This window comes from Saccoglossus kowalevskii, chromosome 10 (genome assembly GCF_978046115.1).
Source record: "Saccoglossus kowalevskii chromosome 10, keSacKowa6.1, whole genome shotgun sequence".
Lineage (NCBI taxonomy): Eukaryota > Metazoa > Hemichordata > Enteropneusta > Harrimaniidae > Saccoglossus > Saccoglossus kowalevskii.
The window spans coordinates 21,609,440-21,630,446 of record NC_140650.1 but is presented as its reverse complement, the minus strand read 5'-3'; the positions used below and the strand labels follow the sequence as shown (position 1 = coordinate 21,630,446).

Genomic DNA, 21,007 nt, shown 5'->3' with positions numbered 1-21,007 from the left:
CGTTTTCAAATCAACTTGTTGTAACAGTAGTTCTTGTTGTTGTTGTTGTTGTTGTTGTTGTTGTTTAATATAGAGGGGAATATGTATCACAGTGTTTATTTTGTTATGTTTAGTCTCGTTGCTCAATTTCCATGTATCATTAGATATTTATTGTAAGCAGGATATACAAAATAGATACATACAAACTGTACAACAGACAATACACCATTGATTGTCAAAAATCATTATGTAGTTTAATTTTAATATCTTAATTGCTATATAATTATTAATTTGCTATATAATTTGTGTAATATTACATATTAATTTAAAACACTCAATTTCAGATTTCATTAATTCATAAATATGTATACTTGCATCAAATAGGAGGAAGAAAGGAGAACATGGCATATTTGACAGTCACTCGAGTCATTGTTACAATACACTTGGAAAATTCTGCTTCTACACATTGAAAATGAACAAATCACCACAAAATATGATTTAAATATACCATCTCAAAAGTCCTCGCTATTACATTAAAAGGTCCACCCAACTAAGATCGTGAGTGTCAATAAGACGTGACTGTTGCCATCTGCTAATTACTTTGTTGGACACTATTTCATCTTCACATTTTACACCCAATATCTTTAAAACTTACTCTGCTTCATTTTACAAATTTATTTAAGAAGCATAACACTACAACGACCAGCTTGGTGGCACAGTTTGCTCCCAATACAAATTTGAAATATTGGCAGCAATAAGAAATACATTTGTTCAGCATACCTTTCTATCTCCGACATCATATTTAATGGCTAGTTTTCAGAATCGGTTGAATGAGGGTGGCATTTACTAATGAAAAATATCTTTTGAAGAAATTAAACATTTCCCTCACTCATCACTCAACATTAAATATTATAAATTATTATAATTATGGTGCCGTCTTCTGAAAACAAGGCATCACAAATATTTCTGTGTTTATTAATTTTGTATGTGAAAGACTTGGCTATATTAAAATAGCTGTCGTTCTAGTGAAAATACAATTGGTTATTTATATTATGACGTCATTTATTTTTAAGAAATGGGTTTTAGTGCGTAAATCATAATATGAATTGCAATAATAAAACGATTGACTGACCAATGCATTTGTGTCACTATCATGGATATACAAAATCATTAAAACACGGAATGGAGCAGCTTGTACCCGTAATGGAACAGGAAAGTGTACACAAACAGGTCTTGATAATCTTTTCAACATTTGGTCAGGCAAATGCTTGATATTGGGTATTGATCCGAGACAATTGTTCAGCTTGTTGAGCTGACTTCTCTATTCTCGTAACGTAGCATGAGCTCTGCCTCTTTTTATCAATGCTGTGAATAAATAAATGTTGGGCAAATTACTGAGATTGTATCGCACTATCATTACCAAGAACGAGGCAGATCATACGAGAGATACCAGAGATACGTCTATAAACCTTGAAATGATAAAGTCAATACAATGTGACTTAAATATTATTTAGGCCCAGTAATTTCGAACACGAATTAAACGAAAGATGGTTTCCAGATGTAAATACAATAGACTAGTACACACGTAGCATGAATAATAATTAACATAATGTTTTTATATTCAACGACAATTATCACATCAAACAACATCAGCAACAATAATTCATTCGAAACTTATTCCATTATGCCCGAACGTGTGTAGATTCTTGTACAGATTCTGGTAAATCTGTTATAAGACTGTGCGATTTCTCTGTGTTTAGTCTTCGGTTCTCAGACTTGAAAAATAGTATAATCCATATAGCTTGCAATGAGGCTAGACCAGAATACACCATCATAGCATGTTTTGCACTATATGATTAGAATATCAAACTATATGATGAATCTATACAAGTACTAAAATGATTACAGGTGTTTTAATTATGCATACTGGGAAACAGAAACAAAAAAACGTTTACAGAATGCATAAGTGAGAACCGTCAGTACTGTTATTATATTTACAGTAAAATTTCAATATTAGAAATGGCTAAATATGTTGCTTATGTATATATAAATAGATATGAATAACAAATGAAATGTGATGTGGTAGGTTTCAGACACTGAAACCGTATTAATTGGATTAAAATTCAGAACAAAAAATGTATCTAAAATAAATATACAATGAACATAGTATATACCCACTTGTGGGTGGCAATACTAGTCAAATACATTCTGAGGCCTCATTATATTTTGTGCTGCACTTTGTTATTACTTTGTTATAAGTAAATCACTGCAACTATAACCATGTAACTAGAGTAACTAGTAACTATGTTACTATACTTGTCATATCTTTAGGTTGTGTGATATTTGACTTCCTCATAATATACTACCAGTATATGAAGGGAGGCGATGAGATAATGTGCATTTCTGGTGTATTTCCTCGTATGGTGTCATGGGTTGACTCAAGGCTTCGAACATAAATGTTGAGGGTATACTCATGGTGTATCTATGTGAATAAGATATATTATTTGCAACACAAGTTAATAATTGTAAATAATGTAATACGGGTTCTTCAGAAAAACTACATTTGAAATATAATGAGAATATTTCACTCACGAAATGATCTCTAAGATTCCCAGTGAGGTAGTCTCTGCTTAAGGATAAGTATTTTCCACCAACAATTCAACACTAACAGGATACGCGGCACTTAAAACCATTGAGTATAGAAAATATTATAATAAGAACTTCTTGGTGCGGAATGCAAGAAACCTGGCGAGCAAAAAAAGCCGACAAAAAACAAAATTATATATATTAAAATAAAATATATTGCTGACTGAATATGATTAGTTGATTACAGCTCTTTCAACATACTTATTCCTATTATAGTCTCGGGATTGTATATGTACGTGTTAACAACAATACAAATATGCAATATAAAAAACAATCAAATAAATATTCGGCATTCAAATAAGTATTTTAGATTCGTCAAAAGTGTCTCACCGTCATCGATAGTGATGAAAAAACTACACCAAGAGATAAAGTAACTTTTGCAGTCTCTTCAAAGAGTTTTGTTCTATCCACAAATATTCAAGCTGCCAGAGAACCAATAATGCCAATCCCAATATTAAAAGCTGAAACCCAACCTGTAAATGTCTGTAAAAAGGAAATAATGTTTAAAAAATTACCATGGATTGTTTCCTGTTTCATGCATCAAAATATGTTCACACCTCACTGAAATTTTGTTTTGTTTTACATTACTCTAAAATTACATTGTATTTTTTGTGGGTCAAACTCGAGCATGAAGTCGTGACTGCCCTATCATTGTGCCTATGTTACCAGCAAATTCAGTGTATCGTCTAACATGTAGGAAAGCGCATGTACAAGGATGTCACTTTTTTTTCTTGCTGTTCAGAGCAATATGTAACAACGGTGTGATACAACGGATTTTTTAACACGGCGCTGTTTTGGCTTTCAACTACCGGGTCATGAATATGCAGAGAGCATATCAACTATATCGATATTGAGATTTTTTCTATACAAAGACCCTGTACAATTCCAGCATGTCATATTCATTTATAAAAAAACTCCGGTAACGTTCATAGTTTTCTTGTGGTATATTCGTCAAATCGCAATTATGCTCTTTTTTACATTCAGTGAGCTTATTCGAATTTATTTAGCAATGAAAATACACGAATCTGTTTCATTATTCACAAATGACGAGCTTATTTAATAAGTAGTAGTCTTTATTTATGAATAGTGCATTTTGCTGCATGATATATTAATACAAATTATAATTTACACACCTTTCTGATTATATACGAAGTGTTTATAAATAATTCTCAAAAATATTAATATAACAAATATGGAACGTTGATTCTTGGTTTGTGAATAAATGCAGCAACATTGAATAACTCGTCCTTTATAATTTAAGTATATGTATCGCGTTGTTTATATATATATATATAAATACAGGCGTATATTCATGGGTAAACACCATTTCTTCATATAACACCCCAAAGCTAATGCCTAAAGCACCTCCCAAACCGTAAGCTACGACAAAAATCCAATATTGCTTGATTTTTAAAATCTAAATTTAAATTTAAATAAAAATCGAAAATGTTACAGTTACAAATTCTTCTGTTCATACTTACTATTTTTAGCATAATGCCAAAATACAAACAAATGACTACCCCTGAATTTCTATAATACATATAACATTCAACCCGTGCTTTCCCGCCGTATTTGTAATCATTGAAAACACTTTATCTACAACAGATTAAATGTGTCAATGAAGTTATGTGAGATTATTAAAATAAGCGTTTCTTTGGATTTTTTCCTGAATTCGTAGCTGTCCCATCAAATAAAACATGTGCAACAATAAAGTCAGACACTCATGTGCGGTTAGTAAAAACACATGAGTCATTGCGCTATCTATTCATATATATGATATGTTTAATGAAATTTAATCAGTTTTTGTTGTAATACTTACCTGTGTTAAACCAGTCCAGAATGGTTGTGTATCTCCAGATGCACTAGCTGAAGGTGGGGATGGTGGTACACTGCTATGCAAACCAAATGTTGTTAGGACTGCACCAAGTAAAGCGGGAATTATCAACTAAAGGAAAATGAGAATCATATATACAAACCAATAACTATTGACGTAGTGACTTAGAAGCCTTTAAGATATTGCAATATATAATACTGTTTTGTTGTAGATTCGCCATTACTTGCATCAACTGTCAAAATGTCATTGTTTTCAGTGCTAGGTTTTTCTCACATGATTCAAGTGTAAAATACAACGTTTCGCTCACTTTTCATAATTAGAGAATTGTATTGAGCAGCAACAATCTTCATTCAATCCAACGATTTTCAGAAAGAAGACCGGTGCGGATGCATGGATACTGTACTAAATGAAGCTAACACACTTGTTGTTTTTAACAAAGACAAATTGTTATAACTGTATGTATGTGAATTATAATTGGTACATACATCACATTATAACTATTAATACATACATACATTTCTGATTTATATTACTCAAGTATTAAAGAATTTTGTACATTTCAGAGTTTACATTTGTTACTGCTTAAAAATATATGTTGTATACATCAATGTGCAAGTATTTCGTTATTATTTAAATATGTTAAAACGATATATATCGATGCTCAGAAAAACTTGCGAAGCGTTACAGTTAAAAAGTTTGATCAGTTCATTATTTCAGATAAAGTTTAAAAAGCATACGTAGTGCGATATAAAAGGAAATATTGATCTTTAATGTTTTCCATATGTTAAAATTTTACAGGTAGTCGTTACGTTATTGCATCAGTGAACAGAAGACGGTCCCCTACTACGTCGGCGATGGCGCTGTTTTCGCAAAACTCTATCTTGAACGTTTCAATGGAATTATGCAGTAGGTGAAACTTGAATTCGGGCACTATTCTTGTTCTTACTCTTGTTTTGAAGCACTCTAGTACATCGGTTGGCTCTATTTCTTTTAACTTGTTATACCGTGTGATGTGGGTGGCTACTTTAGCGGTATTTAGCAGGTAGCATAGTAGTTGATGTATAGATGAAGTACGTTTTTCTCTGGTTGGGCCAAGGCAGTACCAGTGAATAGGAATATGATCTATTTCAAGAAATACTGATATTACATCATTTAGTGCTTTAAACAAAGGTAACAGCCTAGGGCACTCCAGAAAAATGTGCAACAAATCATCTTTATCATTGCAGTATGGACATTTATCTGAATTTCGAATGTAGGATTTTCGTAGAAAGCCACCTGTTGGATAGGCGCCGTATAATAATCGCCACTGTAGGTCTCCGTCCTTTTTAAGGATTGGTGTTGCATACGTATCTATCAAATTTGGTTTTATATCTGGTGGAAGGGACATAATATCTGTCCAAACTATACCATGAAGTGGATCTTCATTAGTTGTTGTATTTTCTAGGGATACTAGACATTTATAGAGCGAACCCTTTTCAAGTTTATATAGAGGATAATTTAAAAGCACTCCCTGGTCATCGGCTCTATTTATAATCTCACAATGATATGTATTGAGCAATTTCGGGTCGTCCGGCTTAGGTCCGCCATTCAGACTATATTTCCATTCTAACGGAATTGCCCTTTTTACCACATCAAGAGCGATATCTAAAATTCGCCTTGAATAAATGGGTACAAGGCCGTGAATGTATTCGGGCTCTAACCAGCCACTGTCATCTATCAAGTCTCCATCCTTAGTAATTCCGGCTTCTTTGAAATGCACCAGTTTTAACGGTGTTTTTTGTAGGTGATGCACAATTAGCGGGTTTTGAAAGATGGGTTCTTAGCAGATCTTTTCAAAAGTGTCTGGCCTACATTTTCGGACTATTGGTACTGAATGCCATATGCGCAACAAGTCGCGATAAAACATTGGGGTATTAGTGGTAGTTTCTGGAGGGATGATTACAAATATTTGTTTGTCATAATTAAGTTGTTGTATCTGTTGCATGTAATAATGTGTGAGAGTGAAGCAGGGGTGGTTAAGACCAGATACAAATATCGTTGAATGTAATTTAGGCGGTAACAAGATATGCGAGTATGGAGGTCAATCAATCCTTGGCCACCCTCCCTGACTGGGAGATAAACAATTTCTTTACGAATCCAGTGTCGACCATTCCAAAAAAAGTTTAGAAACAGCTCTTGAAGCTCATCAATGATCTTGTTAGGCGGACATAAGGAAACAAATTTATGAATCAATTTAGACGCAACGATCTGGTTGACAACTAGAGTGTGCCCTCTATAAGACATCAAGGGTGCAATTTTTTCCCACCACTCAAGTTTGGCTCTGGTATTATTGACCACTTTTATCCAGTTTTTATCAAAGAACGCAGAATTATTTCCAATATACACGCCGAGAACCTTTAAACCTTCATTATTCCAGCTACTGTTGAGTGGTGTATCAGTGCGTGATTTCCAGCTACCAACCCATAGACCCTGGGATTTGGTATAGTTAATGCAAGCATTGCTTGCATTTTCATATACTCTTAACCAGTGACTCAGTTTATGAAAATCACTGTTGTTTGTTATAAAAAAGCTAATGTCATTCGCTTGTCACCGGAATTTTGTATCTTAATACCTTGAATTTGACTTGTTCTTATTTTATGTAGGAGTGGTTCTATGAGCATCCTAAAGAGCATCCTTGACGAATACCTTGGAGAAAACTAACATGACTTGTGAGGGCGTCATTCACCCGTACCAGACTTTGTGTAGCTGAGTAAATTAGACGAATGTATTTAATAAAATTACCACCAAAGCCGAATGACTGCAGAGATTTGAATAAATAATCATGGTGAACCCGATCAAAGGCCTTTTGTTGATCCAAGGCGACGACTGCAAGTGGTGTGTTGGTGAGATTTGAGTATGAAATTACATCACGCACAAGATTAATATTGTCAAAAATTTGTCTACCGGGTACGAGGTAAGATTGGTCTATATGTATTATTTCGGGAAGTGCATGTTTTAGTCTGAGTGAAATAGTTTTAGTCAGGATTTTATAATCCGAACACAAAAGACTGACTGGCCGCCAATTTTTTAGAAGATTATTATTGCCCTTCTTAGGAAGTAGTGTTATAATCGCCCTGCGGCACGATAACGGTACTTCCATCGTCGATTGAGGCTGAAAATACCTCAAAAAGATCCTGACCCAAAATGGTCCAAAAGTGTTTATAGAAGTCGCACGGAAGCCCGTCAATACCAGGCGACTTGCCGGTTGCTAAAAGTTTGACGCCTTTTGACAGTTCGTCAAAAGTTAACGGGGCATCACAACTTTCTTTTGAGTTGGCAGATAGTTGGGGGAGATCTTCAAGTATGGTGTTTTGTGCATCAAGAGAGATGGGATCCGGTTTAAATAAGTTAGAATAAAAATCTTTAACAATGCTCCTCATAACAACAGGCGACTCCGTGATTGACCCGTCTGGTCTTTCAAGTTGTGTCATGATTTTTTTGCTGCCTTTACGTTTTTCAACATTGAAAAAGAAAGATGTAGGCGCATCGTTCTCATTAAGCACTTTATGTCTGGCCCTAATTGCAGCACCCTTAGATTCAGTTTTAATAAATTCATTTAATAGTGCCTGTTTTGTAGTGAGTTTTTCCTGAAGAGATGGATTATTGTTGATATCATTCTCCAATTCAGTTATTTCCCGACAAAGTTCATTTTTGATATTTCTATAGTTGTTGCACAGCTTGGCGGTGTATTGTTTTGTTAGTTCTTTTATATTAGTTTTTCCCATGTCCCACCATGTTTGAATATGAGTGAAACGTGGTTTCTGCTTCCGCCATTGGAGCCAGTACTCGGATAAAATTTCACAATATTCATCATCGTGTAACAGACTTGTGTTAAATATCCAGACGGGATTTCGATTAAATATTTTTGTGAATGACAAGTTTATAATAACGGGGGCGTGGTCTGAGAAGTCAAAGTGTTGTTTTATATACACATGCTTTATCCTAGTGATCATAGACTTTGAAATATAAAAAGTATCGAGTCGTGATTTCGACTGATTGCTTGACCATGAAAACTGCTTAGCTGTTGGATTAAAGTGACGCCATGAGTCAGTGAGTTTAAACCGTGTAGTGATATTGAGAAGCAAGGCAGATGATGGTTGGTGAGGTTCGTGTTTGTTAAACCTGTCCATATTGGGGTTTAGCGTACAGTTGAAATCTCCCCCCATGATAATAGGGTCGGACTCAAGCCCGTTTAACAAATGTTTTAGTGAGGCAAAGAAAGCAACACGCTCCACACCCACAGTGGGAGCATATACGCTGACCAAGTGAAACCGAGAACCATCAATTTCGACGTGCAAATGAAGCAAGCGACCAGGGACGGTGTTGGTAATGTTGAGAACATTTATATTTTTATTTGGATGAAACAAAATTGTAACACCAGAAGCATGTGTGCTTTCATGAGAGAAGAACGCAGGCGCTCGCCATACAACTTTCCAAGTGTGCTCATCAGAAGCAATTGTGTGCGTTTCCTGTAGAAAATAGAAATCACTTTTATAACTGGATTTTAGAATATGAAACATTTGGTATCTCCTAAGTGAATCCCGGCAGCCTCGGATATTCCATGTAACACAGGAAACATTAGCTATGAGCAGACAAAGACAGAATAAGACAAACCAATTCATAATGATATGCAAGGTCAGAACAATATTCAAAACATTGTGTTAGTGCTTTGGTTTTCCACCACCTTGCTTGCAAGGTAGACCACGGCGTACGTTCAGTATGTCATTGTCCCATTTGTCATGTGCGCTTATAGCAATCTCTTTGTTTTTAATTGTTTTTTTATAGTGAGACTTCAGTCTAGAAAGCATGCGCATAACACGTGCTTTATCTTTGATTGGCATTTCGACATTTTTTTTAACATTAATGATAGACCTGATAAGTAAAGCAAGGTCGGAGCAAAAACCAAGTGCGAATTCAACAATTCTTTTGTTGTTATATGACTTTTTAATGAAAGCCAACACCGACGCTTGATCTAACAGTTTGTCTTTAGCTGAATCACTAGTACTCATTTGAGATATATCAGAAATGTCTGATGAGATGGACTCTGCATCATCCCCATCATCAGGGGGGGGGGGGCTACCATGTTCGTCAAACTTGCTGTCAAAGACATCAATAAATTGTGAGACTGGACCAGAGGTTGAGGCCACCACAGAGGCAAAGGAAGGGGAACCTGAAGTTGCAAAAGAAACCTCTACAGCAGACTGAGTGACGGACAAGGCCGGTTTAGTACCGACTCCTCAATGGTATTTATGCCATCCATACCGATTGAAGAATCATCAGTTACTACGTCGGTCGTATCCATACTATTTTTAGTTGATTTTGAGAATCAGGAAAGTCATTCTCGTTATCGTTTGCATGTACAACAGACTTGTGTTTTTTATTCACAATGTTCACGTTATTAGTTTAATTATTTTCAACATCATTATTGATATCTTTAATTATTGATTTATTTTGAGTGTCATTAGCAAATGTGTCCACGTCAATCGGATTTTGCCAGGGTTCATCCATAATATTTTTAACAGCTTCGATGACCTCAGTGTCGGGGTCTATATTGTTTTCAGTAATATCGTTTTCAATGGAATTATTTGCATTAGGCTTATCATTTGTTTTTTTGTGTATGTTTGTTTATGGTTCGATTCTGTTGATCGTTTACATCATTGTTATTTGTTTTATGTATGGTTGTGTTTGTTTCACTAGTTAAGCTGGTAGTGTTTTTCACAGTAGTATTTACATTAGAATTTTGTTGACGGCTTTCGTCAACTGTATTTGTAGTATTATTCGCAGACACGTCGTTTGAACGACAATTTTTCTGAATGTGTCCTTTTTTAAGACATTTGTTACAGATAATATCGTCCGATGTCACATAAATTCTGTATAGTCGATTTTCATGTTTTAAGATGATGAGATCGTCAATTTTGTCCTGGTCCGTAATGACATAGACTTGCCTACGGAATGACTTTACATGTTTTAAGTCCGTATTTTTGCAACCAAGTGGAATATACCGTAATGAGCTAACAACGCGCCCATATTATTTTTAATTTATTTTCCAGGGTCGTGTTGTTAATAAAGGGAGGAACCCCGGACAACACAAGCTTCGTCGCTGGTTTAACCAGCGGTTCTGAGTAAATAAACAAGTCTCCAATTGACAGACCATTAGTGCAAACACTGTCCACGTCATCGAGTGAACTGAGAAAAATCAATACACTGCCATTAACTCGAGAAGCGGCTAAAACCTTTGCCGGACCAACAATATTTGCAACAGCAGTTGCATACGATTCAATACTAATGCCAGGCACTGACTCGCACCTGACGCCGTGGTTGCGTGTTAACCCAGTAAAAGGATTGCCACGTTGAGAATGAATCGTGGCGGCGGCCATCTTGCCAACTCGGCAAGTCCGCCAGAGCAAAAACTGAAAATGGAATGAAACCAGGCGGATTTACGCCTAAAACCACAATAAAAGGAAAAATCAGAACGAGAAACTATTAATAAAAGACAAGAAACCAAATAAACGTAAAACTTAGATTTGTGTCGCATGAAAAGTCACAAAATTTGTGGAGCTTGTTTGCAGCACGTCCTACTGGAGGAAACATACATACATACATACATACATACATTTCTGATTTTTATTCCTCAATAAAAAATAAAAAACGTATTTACAAATTAAAACTCGCTAAACTCGCGAGTGGAAAGTTAGCTAAAATCGATAAAGAAGATAAACGAATGATTACGAATTAAAAGGTAAGGTAGGTAACGATTATACAGTAAAAGTTGAAGTTAACACAACGGAATAACATGATACGAGTAAACAAAATAACGAGTTGTATAAATGAATAATTAACAAAGTAGTAACAATAGCGTTTAATAACTGAGTTAACTAAAGTTCATATGAAAATAATAACGGTCTTCTTTATCGATTTGAGGTAGTCTTTTCCATTGTAATATGGTTGGCATGTGGTCATCTCGGTAAGTTGTAGCACTGTATACGGATTCCATCTTCAGGTGATTCCGTCTGCTATTTCCAGCTGTTTGTCAGTTACTATGGCGATGGCATTGTTGATGCAGTATAGATCGGTGAATAATTGAATGGAATTGCTGAGCAGATAGTAGTTAAACTCATTTTTCAACCGATTTCTAATCCTAGTTTTAAAGTACAGTAATGCATCAGTTTGGTCAAGATCTTTAAGCTTGTTATAGCGCGTAACGTGTATGGCCACCTTGGCCGTTGTAAATAGGTAGCATAACAATCTGTGCTCGTTGGTTATTCGTCTTGGTGTGGGCGGGCCAAATAAATACCACGTAAGAGGGATACCGTTTTGGTGGTCTTGTAATATGTTTATGATATTCTTAAGGGTACCGTGTAGAGGAGCTAATCTGTCGCATTCTAGAAATATATGGGAGAGGTCATCGACCTCGCCACAGAATGGACACTTGTTTGAGTCCCTTATACCTGACCGTAGCAAAAACACACCAGTAGGATAGCAGCCACGCGTTATCCGCCACTGCAAATCCCCATCCTTCTTTCGTGTGGGTGACAAATAGCTGTTTCCAAAGTTGGATTTCGTATCAGACGGGAGGGACAAGACATCATGCCACTCAGTGGTTACCTGTATATTTGGATGCTTGATATATTGTAAAAAAACTAAAAATTTGTAAAGTGTTCCTTTTTCGATTTTGTACAGAGGATAATTCAGGAGGACATCGTTTTCTTCATCTTCATGTACAATGTCGAACGAATACCTGGGGTCACCAGTACTAGCAGGTGTACTCGGGTCTTGACTGTTTTTAATTATTTTTTTCCACTGTGTGGGAATGGCTTTCATTATTACATCGAGTGCTAAATTTAGCACCCGCTTTGAGTATATAGATATTTTATTGTGAAGGATATCAGTGTCTAGCCATACACCATTCTTGAGCAATTGGCCAACTTTAGTTATGCCGGCCTCTATAAAGTGGCGCAAGTGTAATGGTTGTTTTCGCAGATAATGCTGTAAAAGTGGGTTGAAAAACAAAGGTTCCTGAAGAATATCACAATAACTAGACGGACCTGTCTTTCTCTTACATGGAAGTGAGAACCATAGGTTGAGAAGTTCTCGGTAAAAGACAGGCGTGTTACGGTTGATTTGTGGGTATGTTGTTACAAATATTTGTTTACTGTAATTTAAATTTTGAATTTTTTGCAGGAAGTAATCAGTAAAAATAAAAGATGGATGATCAGAGTTTGAATACAGGTACCGTTGTATGTATTGAAGCCGGAAAGTGGAAACACGTGTTAACAAGTCTATCAGTCCTTTCCCGCCTTCATTCACAGGTAAGTAAAGTGTTTCTTTCTTTGTCCAGTGGCGACCTTGCCACAAAAAGTTTAAAAAAAGGTTCTGTAGCTTTTGTATCAATGATTTGGGCGGACACAATGATACGAATTTGTATAACAGCTTTGGCATGATTATATTATTAACAACTAAAGTGCGCCCCCTATAAGACATGTATGGCGCGTATTTATTGTACCTTTCAAGCTTGGCTTCCACCTTTTCAGTTATTCCTATCCAGTTGTTGTTTTCAAAGTCGGATGTATTGCCAAAGTATATACCAAGGATCTTTAAGCCATCGCTGTTCCATTTTATGTTGAGTGGCTTATCGTCACAGAACCTCCATTTCCCAAGCCACAGACCTTGTGATTTTGTAAAATTAATACATGCATTACTTGCGTTTTCGTATATATTTAACCAGTATTCTAGTTTGTCAAAGTCGTGGTTGTCCGTCAGAAACAAGCTGACATCATCTGCATAAGCAGAAAGGTTAACTTGCCTTTCACATATTTTAATACCTTGTATCCCACTCTGTGTTCTTATTTTATGCAAAAGAGTTTCAATCACAATGGTATATAATTGCCCACTGAGGCTACAGCCCTGTCGTATACCACGTAAGAAGCCGACTGGATTGGTAAGTGATGCGTTTATTCTAATTAGGCTCTGTGTGCCTGAGTATATGAGGCGGGTGTAATTAATAAAAGTTTCACCGAAGCCAAAAGCGTCTAGGGTCCTGAAAAGATAGTCGTGGTGGACCCGGTCGAAAGCCTTCCGCTGGTCCAATGAAACCAACGCCAGCGGACTGTTATTGAATTTTGTATAATCAATGATATCGCGTATCAAATTAATATTATCGTGTATTTGCCTTCCCGGAACACAATAGGACTGGTCCACGTGGATTATGTCACTGAGAACAGAGCGGAGCCTGATAGATAACGATTTTGTAAGTATCTTGTAGTCAGCACAAAGAAGGCTGACTGGCCTCCAGTTGCTTAACAAATTATTGTTACCAGTTTTGGGTAGTAGTGTGATCTGTGCTCTGCGACAAGATGTTGGTAGAACGCCTTCTTCAAGTGAGGTACTAAGAACTTCAAACAAGTCAGGCCCTAACACTTGCCAGAAATGTTTGTAAAACTCCCCTGGCAGGCCATCGATGCCAGGGGTTTTACCATTTGCCAGGAGTTTTACACCTTTAGTAAGTTCATCATAGGTTAGTAGTGAGTCACATTTGTCTTTGTTTTCAGTGGAAAGTTGCGGAAGCCCCTCTAACATAACGTTCTGACAGTGGGTGGAAACAGGGTCTGGTGAAAAGAGATCTGTATAGAATTGTTTAGCAATTTTGCACATTTTTGGGGGGTCATCAGTAACAGTGCCATCTTGACTATGGAGTTGGGAAATGACCTTTTTGCCGCCTTTATGTTTTTCAAGGTCAAAGAAAAAGGACGACGGGGTGTCATTTTCGTTTAACACTTGGTGGCGCGCTCTGATCGCCGCGCCTTTTGTTTCATACCGGACCATATTTTCCAACAATTCTTTCTTTTCATTTAACGCCCATTCAAGTACAGGGTTATTATTTGCGTTTTTTTCCAGATCTGCAATTTCATTGAGTAAGTTATGTTTAACTGTACGGTGATTACAACTAAGTTTTGAAGTGTATTGTTTTGTAAGTAGCTGAATGTTACGTTTGCCTGTATCCCACCATAACTGAATTGACTGGAATCGAGACTTTTGCTTACGCCATGACAACCAGTATTGTTGGAGTATATCACAATATTCTTCATCGTCCAGAAGACTAACATTGAAGGACCACACTGGGTTTCGGTTTGATATGTTTTTGAGTGATAGTGTGAGAGTTACAGGACAGTGATCAGAAAACTGGTAATGTGACTGAATTGTTGCTTGGCTTATTCTAGACGCCACTGATTTCGACACGAAAAACATATCTAATCTGGAGTGCGTGTCATTACGGCTCCATGTATATTGTTTTGAACCTGTATTGGCGTGCCTCCATGCATCAGTCAGTTTAAATGCTTTTATAACATTGCACAGAAATTCTGAAGAAGGTCGGTGTGGCTCTGGATTATTACACCTGTCCATAGTGGGATCCACAGTACAGTTAAAATCACCTGCCATGATGACAGTGTCCGTGTTCAAACCATTTAATAAAGTTTTGAGCAACCTGAAACATTCCAACCTTTCAGTCCCACTAGTTGGTGCGTACATATTTATTAGGTGAACAGAATTACCATCAAGCTCCGCATGAACATGCAATAAATGACCAGCCAATAAATTATTCACAGAGAAGACTTCGACCTTTGACCTTGGATTAATCAAGATTACGACACCAGAAGAGTGTGAATTGTCATGGGAAAAAAACATTGGCCCTCGCCATACAACTTGCCATCTACCTTCATCGGAAGGTAATGTATGCGTCTCCTGCAGAAAGTAGACATTGCTTGGATGGTTTAATTTAAGAAAGTTAAAGACTTGATAGCGTTTGTACGCATCACGACAACCTCTTATATTCCAGGTAGTTGCTTTGATATTAGCCATTAGAGATAGTAAGATAATGCACACATAGATACTACCCATTATATATTTACAATGTATTTTATTAGTGAGACAATGATATATCGTTTAATTGTGTTTAACTCGTTGTTTCTTTCCTCGTGCAGTGGAAAGACCACGTTTCGTATTTATTACGTTAGTCCTTCCACTTTCAGGTGAGTCAATTTCATTATTTTCACAATTTTTTTTTACCATCCTTAATATATTTCCACAGCCTGGCCGTCAGTCGCTGTACACGTATTTTCTCCCTCGAAGGGATATCTTTGTTTTTACGGAAATGATTGAGTGAGCGCACTAGGAGGCGCAGATCAGAACAGAACTTTGTAGCATCCTCCACCAGTCGTTTTGAGTTATATGAATCTTTTAGAAAGGACGTGATTTTATCGTCCTCTAATAATCTGTCTTCGTCACCCTCAAACAACTGTGACAGATCAGACATTTCAGAGGAGACTGATCCGACTTCGTCTGTATCGTCCTGTGTTTCAGTTGTAGAGGCATGACCCTTATTAAAAACGTCAAGTGAGACAGCCTCCGCGAAAGAAAAAGGAAAAGAGGAGGATGAGGGGCGGGGTCGTACCACCTCCTCACCAGTAATACATGTAGACATGGATTGAGTTTCTGATAAAGGAGTTGAGCACTCAACACTAGTGCATTGACCTGATTGCGTTTCCATAGCAGCACCATTGTCTTCCGTTGAGAAGGTGTCTGTGACATTCACGTTTCCATTGTTTTCGGTTTCTTTGTTTGTTTTTGCCTGCTCAGCTGCTTCAACGGATTTTTGTTTACTGTTTATAGTAGTTATTATTTCATTAGAATCTCCGATTTCATTTTGTACGTCATCGGAATTTTTATTACCATTTTCAGTAGTGGTCATTTCATTTATTGTACCGATTTTATGTTGTACTCCGTTTTCCGTGATCTGTGTTTCCATATCGTTTTTATTACCATTATTTGTTTCAGACTCATTAATTAAATGCGTTCCTGTTTCAGAACGGTTTTGCGTTACAGAGATTGTATTTTGATTTACAGATGGTGAATTTTCTTGCAACGTGGTGCGGTCAATATTGTTTGGACAATTCCGCTGAATATGTCCTTTACGAAGGCATTTATGGCATATCGGCTCATCAGTAGAAAGGTAAATTCTATAGGTCCGTTCATTATGAACAACAAGAAACATACCTTCAAGCTTGCTTTGATCAGTGATAACGTAAACCTGTCTTCGAAAAGACAAAATGTGACGATGCTCAGGTTTCTTCAGACCCAGTGGTATCAATCGTATAGAGCTTACAATTTTACCATATTTTTTCAACTGCTCTTCAAGTAAAGTATTTGGAATAAATGGCGGTACTCCAGAAAGTACAACCTTAGTCGCTGGTTTCATCAGCGGTTCTACATAAACAAAAGTGTCACCAATGTCTGTAATCCCAGACGCACACACCTGTTCCACTGTTTGAACAGAATCCAAAAAAACAATAACATTACCATTAGCTCTCGAGGCAGCAAGAATTTTTTCTGCCCCTACTATTTTGGAAATTGAGTCAACGTAGGTTTCAATTGGAACCCCGCTCACCGACTCGCATTTGACACCATGATTTCGAGTCAAACTCAAAAGCGGTTTTACCCTGCGGGCAGCCATCTTGCTTGTTGACGTGGCAGACCACGACACCAGCACCAGCACCAAAAAATATAAAACGCAAAGTAAGAGGCAGACTTATGCCTAAAACGCTCAAAACGATAACCAAAGTAACAACAAGATATTTACAAATAACTATGTATAGAAATAAAAACTCACTGACTTTGTAAAAACGGTGTTTTCAGCGATTTTCCAGGAGCTCGGTGTACGTACGTCTGGAGTAGAGAACATACATACATACATACATGACATATTTAATTATTCAGTGTTATATTTCTCATTTATATGACTCCTGTTGCAATAATGTTTTAATTATCTCTATCAGTCAGTCCAATATTGCATTTTTGTTGTGAAGGAGAAACACGGCACTCTAATAACACATTACAAGCCTACCATGAATAAAATAAGCCAGTAAAATTGCAATTAACATTCATTTACATTGTATATAATCAAAAATGAAATATTGTTATTATCATTCATTTCCCGTTAATTACATACCAATTGGTTTGACAGATTTAGCAATACCACGAGAAAAGCAACGAACCATATTTGCTTATATACTTGATATTGTCCCGATTGCTGCTCATGATTTGTGGTGATAATATCACTGTCTTCTACGCCAACCAGTTGTCCCACACAGCTCTCGTCTTCCGCCATTTACTCATCGAAGTATATTCACTATATTATATTGAAGCGGATTGAACTATTTATAGCAACTGGTAAAATGTATCACAACAAATGGAGGTCAGACTAAATCGCATAACACGAGGGAAAACTAAACATGGTAGACAAACACACATTCAAATGACCTACCTAGAATTATTTTGAAAATAAAACCATTATAACAACAAAAGATGGACGCTGTGATCTGCAGATTACGTGTGAAAAAATCCACAATTTAATGCATGAGAGGCCAACACACAAAAACACATATTCATTTGAACACCAACGTTTTAACATGTGGTTATTTATTGTAATACTTTATTTATATGGTAAATTGAGCTAGTAGTATTATTATAAACTGCCACAGGTAACTCAGGACTTTTTTTTCTATTTGGAAATGGGGTTGCTCTTAAAATAATTTGTTAGTGAGTGAATTTCAGTGTCTTCACGTATTAATGCTTGTGTGATTTATTTTGACTTGGCCGGTTTCTCTCAAACTTGGCAGGCAGGTCACACCTTCAATCTAGTTGGGAATTATCATCTGCAAAAACATTCTGGGCCACCGTTGACATGACAACAGCCAAAAACAGATTTTTGAATACTTTCGCGCCATCTGTATTACCTCCAATCAGTCTTGTAAAACAGTATTCAAATGATCATGCTTTTTATTTTAACTATTTTCCAGATTTCGTTTGCCCAATAAAACGGTTTGAAATCTTGCTGGTGTTTGATTAACTCTCGCTAACAATATTGCCAACAATGGCGCACGTCTTCTGTCGACGAATCATATATTTATAATAAACAAATAAGTAAAGTAAGACACTGATGATACATACATGTTTTGTAGTGTATTTTTTGTTCTGTCATTGTGTTATTTTGTTCTTTAGTTTGTTTCATGATATCACCGACCTATTTTGGTGTTTTTCGTTTGCTTTTCAATCCGTGTGATGTTCATAAAAGAATTGGTTGTCTGTAGTTGTTCTGTAATATCCACAGTATACTTTGTTTTCGTTCTGGAATGCAACATTAACGGATTCATGTATTGAATTTATACACGAGAATAGGGACATGTGCTTATATATAACATTTTTGCTGTTCGATTGTTAAAAACACAGTATACATGTGCACGTTCGGTCAGAAAACAGTGAATTTTTTTTTACTTTAATTATTGATGGGTTTATCTGACACATAATAAACATAACACTATTTAACCCATGCTACTAATATTGTACCAAAACAAAAAAGTCTTTAGTTTGTTTGTTTTCACCTCAACGTGGGTAACTTCTTGTCATAGTTTCCATTCTTCATTATGTAATGAAGCTAATGAATATGAATATAAATATACGACAATTCCTATACAAATCACCAACGCAAACGTTGTTATCATTGGGAACTTCAAAATGTGATTAATATGACCCATTGTGCTTTGGATTAATAATTTTTTTTGTTCATTTCGTTTCGCTGAAATTTTTCTGAATGTTCATACTGATGTCAGAGTTTCTTTCTTCATTATGACCAATCATGTTTGAAATGTTTACATAAAAAGTTTTAGTGTAGCTCTAAACATGCCCAAAACATATGTGTTTTTGTAGCAAACGCATTCATGACCAAAACGTGTGCGCGTATATAAAGTGTTTGAAACAAGCATGTCCCAAATACGGAAATCAGACTTGTTTCAGACCTGTCCTAAATATGAATGATGCTAGTCCAATTTCGGTAAGATAAGTGGCATTGCTATGAATATACCTCCTGGAGTAAAAAAAATGCGATATGTTCATTTGCTGATTTGATTGGTATTTCAAACGAAAAGTTGGATCACTAAATTTGCGAAAGACATCATGCTGCTTTACAGTTTTGCGTTTATGGTTATATTATTATTCATAGCCTCCCCAGGGTGATCCCTGAAAATGAAACATAGGTACCATTTAAAACGTGACTTTTCAAAAAATTGGAGATGAAAAAGGGTTTACAAATGAAATCAAAGCGGCATTATCTGTGATAGTGAAATTGTTATGTTTAAATATAATAATCGTGAAAAATTAGTAACGTCGACGCTACATGACGGAGGTAAATACAATTATCGTCATGAATATTAAATGATTATATAGGATGTTGTGATATTAGCTGATACTATTTGTCCGCTAATTATGAATAACTAACATTTTTGATTAATTGTATTAATTGTATTATTTTTTGTTTTATTAATTTGGGGTTCGGAGTCATATTTAAGACATTTATGACCGATCTCACTCAAACTTTACTGAAACGCAAAATGTGCCACTTTTCAAAGGTGTCAACAGCTGTTTCTCAGACATGACAAGGTTGCTATTGATCAAAGTAATCTCAGTACTTAGACAGTAAGATACATCAGCGGCAATATTTGTATTCAATTCAATTCGACCAGCCAACGGTGAATTTTGGTGTGAAAGTGCTAAATCACCATTGTTACGTGGTAGCAGCTGTGTCCCAGACATGACCAGGATGATTTTGATCAAAGTTGGTGTGATGATTATGCATATTGGGTTACAGGTGCAAATAATTTTTTACGTGATTCGAACAAATTTTCTATGATTTTTAGAGATATGCATTTACAGATTGTGGTTCAATTAGGTTAATGGAAAAATGCACGTTCATTTGTTTCTCATTTTCATTATCTCTGATCGACATGGCATCTTGAAAGAACTTTTCAAGTTGGAATTCTCCAAAGTTACTCACAAAATTTGGTCAACATCTCAACAACAGACAAAAAAGTGATATTCAATATCACATTGCACATCATTTTTTTTTCAATATAAATGACATCCATTCAATATCCTCCCAAATAAGTCCACATCGTCACTCGTATATACGAATGATAGAATATAAAATGGAAATACGAATGCTAATTCAAAATGTTAATCGTATGTTAATTGTCTTTTACCTCGTACATGGGCCGTCATCTGTTTCTGTGTAAACACGTATGTGAAGAAATATGTTGCAATGGTACATGCCGGGTCAAAGACCAACACGACAAGTTCGTGGTTATTAAGAGCACATGTGCACCATATTGATGTCTGAATTGATTGACTTCTTCCTGCAACGCGATTGGGTTTACGAAAGTCTGAAAATTTCAACGATTTACGGTCAGTTGATAAGCCAATTTTGCTACATGTTTGTAAAGTTTTGTGATCAAATTTAACATTGATTTCGTATTTGAATAACTTAATATTTATCAAACCTATTCGGAGCTTGTACTCATAGAGTAATATGTTAATCCTGGATTTTTCACAATCGCGCACGTAGGCTAGCAATTTACGAAATAATTACTTTTCGTGACATGTTTGTGGCCGTAATGTTTTATA

General features: G+C 36.1%; 1 long non-coding RNA gene across 2 annotated transcripts; it reads right to left on the bottom strand.

Moving 5' to 3' along the window:
- Positions 1–126: 126 nt before the first annotated feature.
- LOC146737968 (uncharacterized) lies at positions 127–17,663 on the bottom strand. Of its 2 annotated transcripts, XR_014930719.1 has the most exons (7): positions 17,502–17,663; positions 17,167–17,218; positions 4,445–4,570; positions 2,956–3,108; positions 2,572–2,724; positions 2,296–2,461; positions 127–1,344 (listed from the first exon to the last, which is right to left on the bottom strand). It is a non-coding gene; the product is annotated as an uncharacterized LOC146737968 (long non-coding RNA). The 2 variants fall into 2 exon arrangements; XR_014930718.1 differs by having other exon boundaries at positions 127–2,461.
- Positions 17,664–21,007: the final 3,344 nt, after the last annotated feature.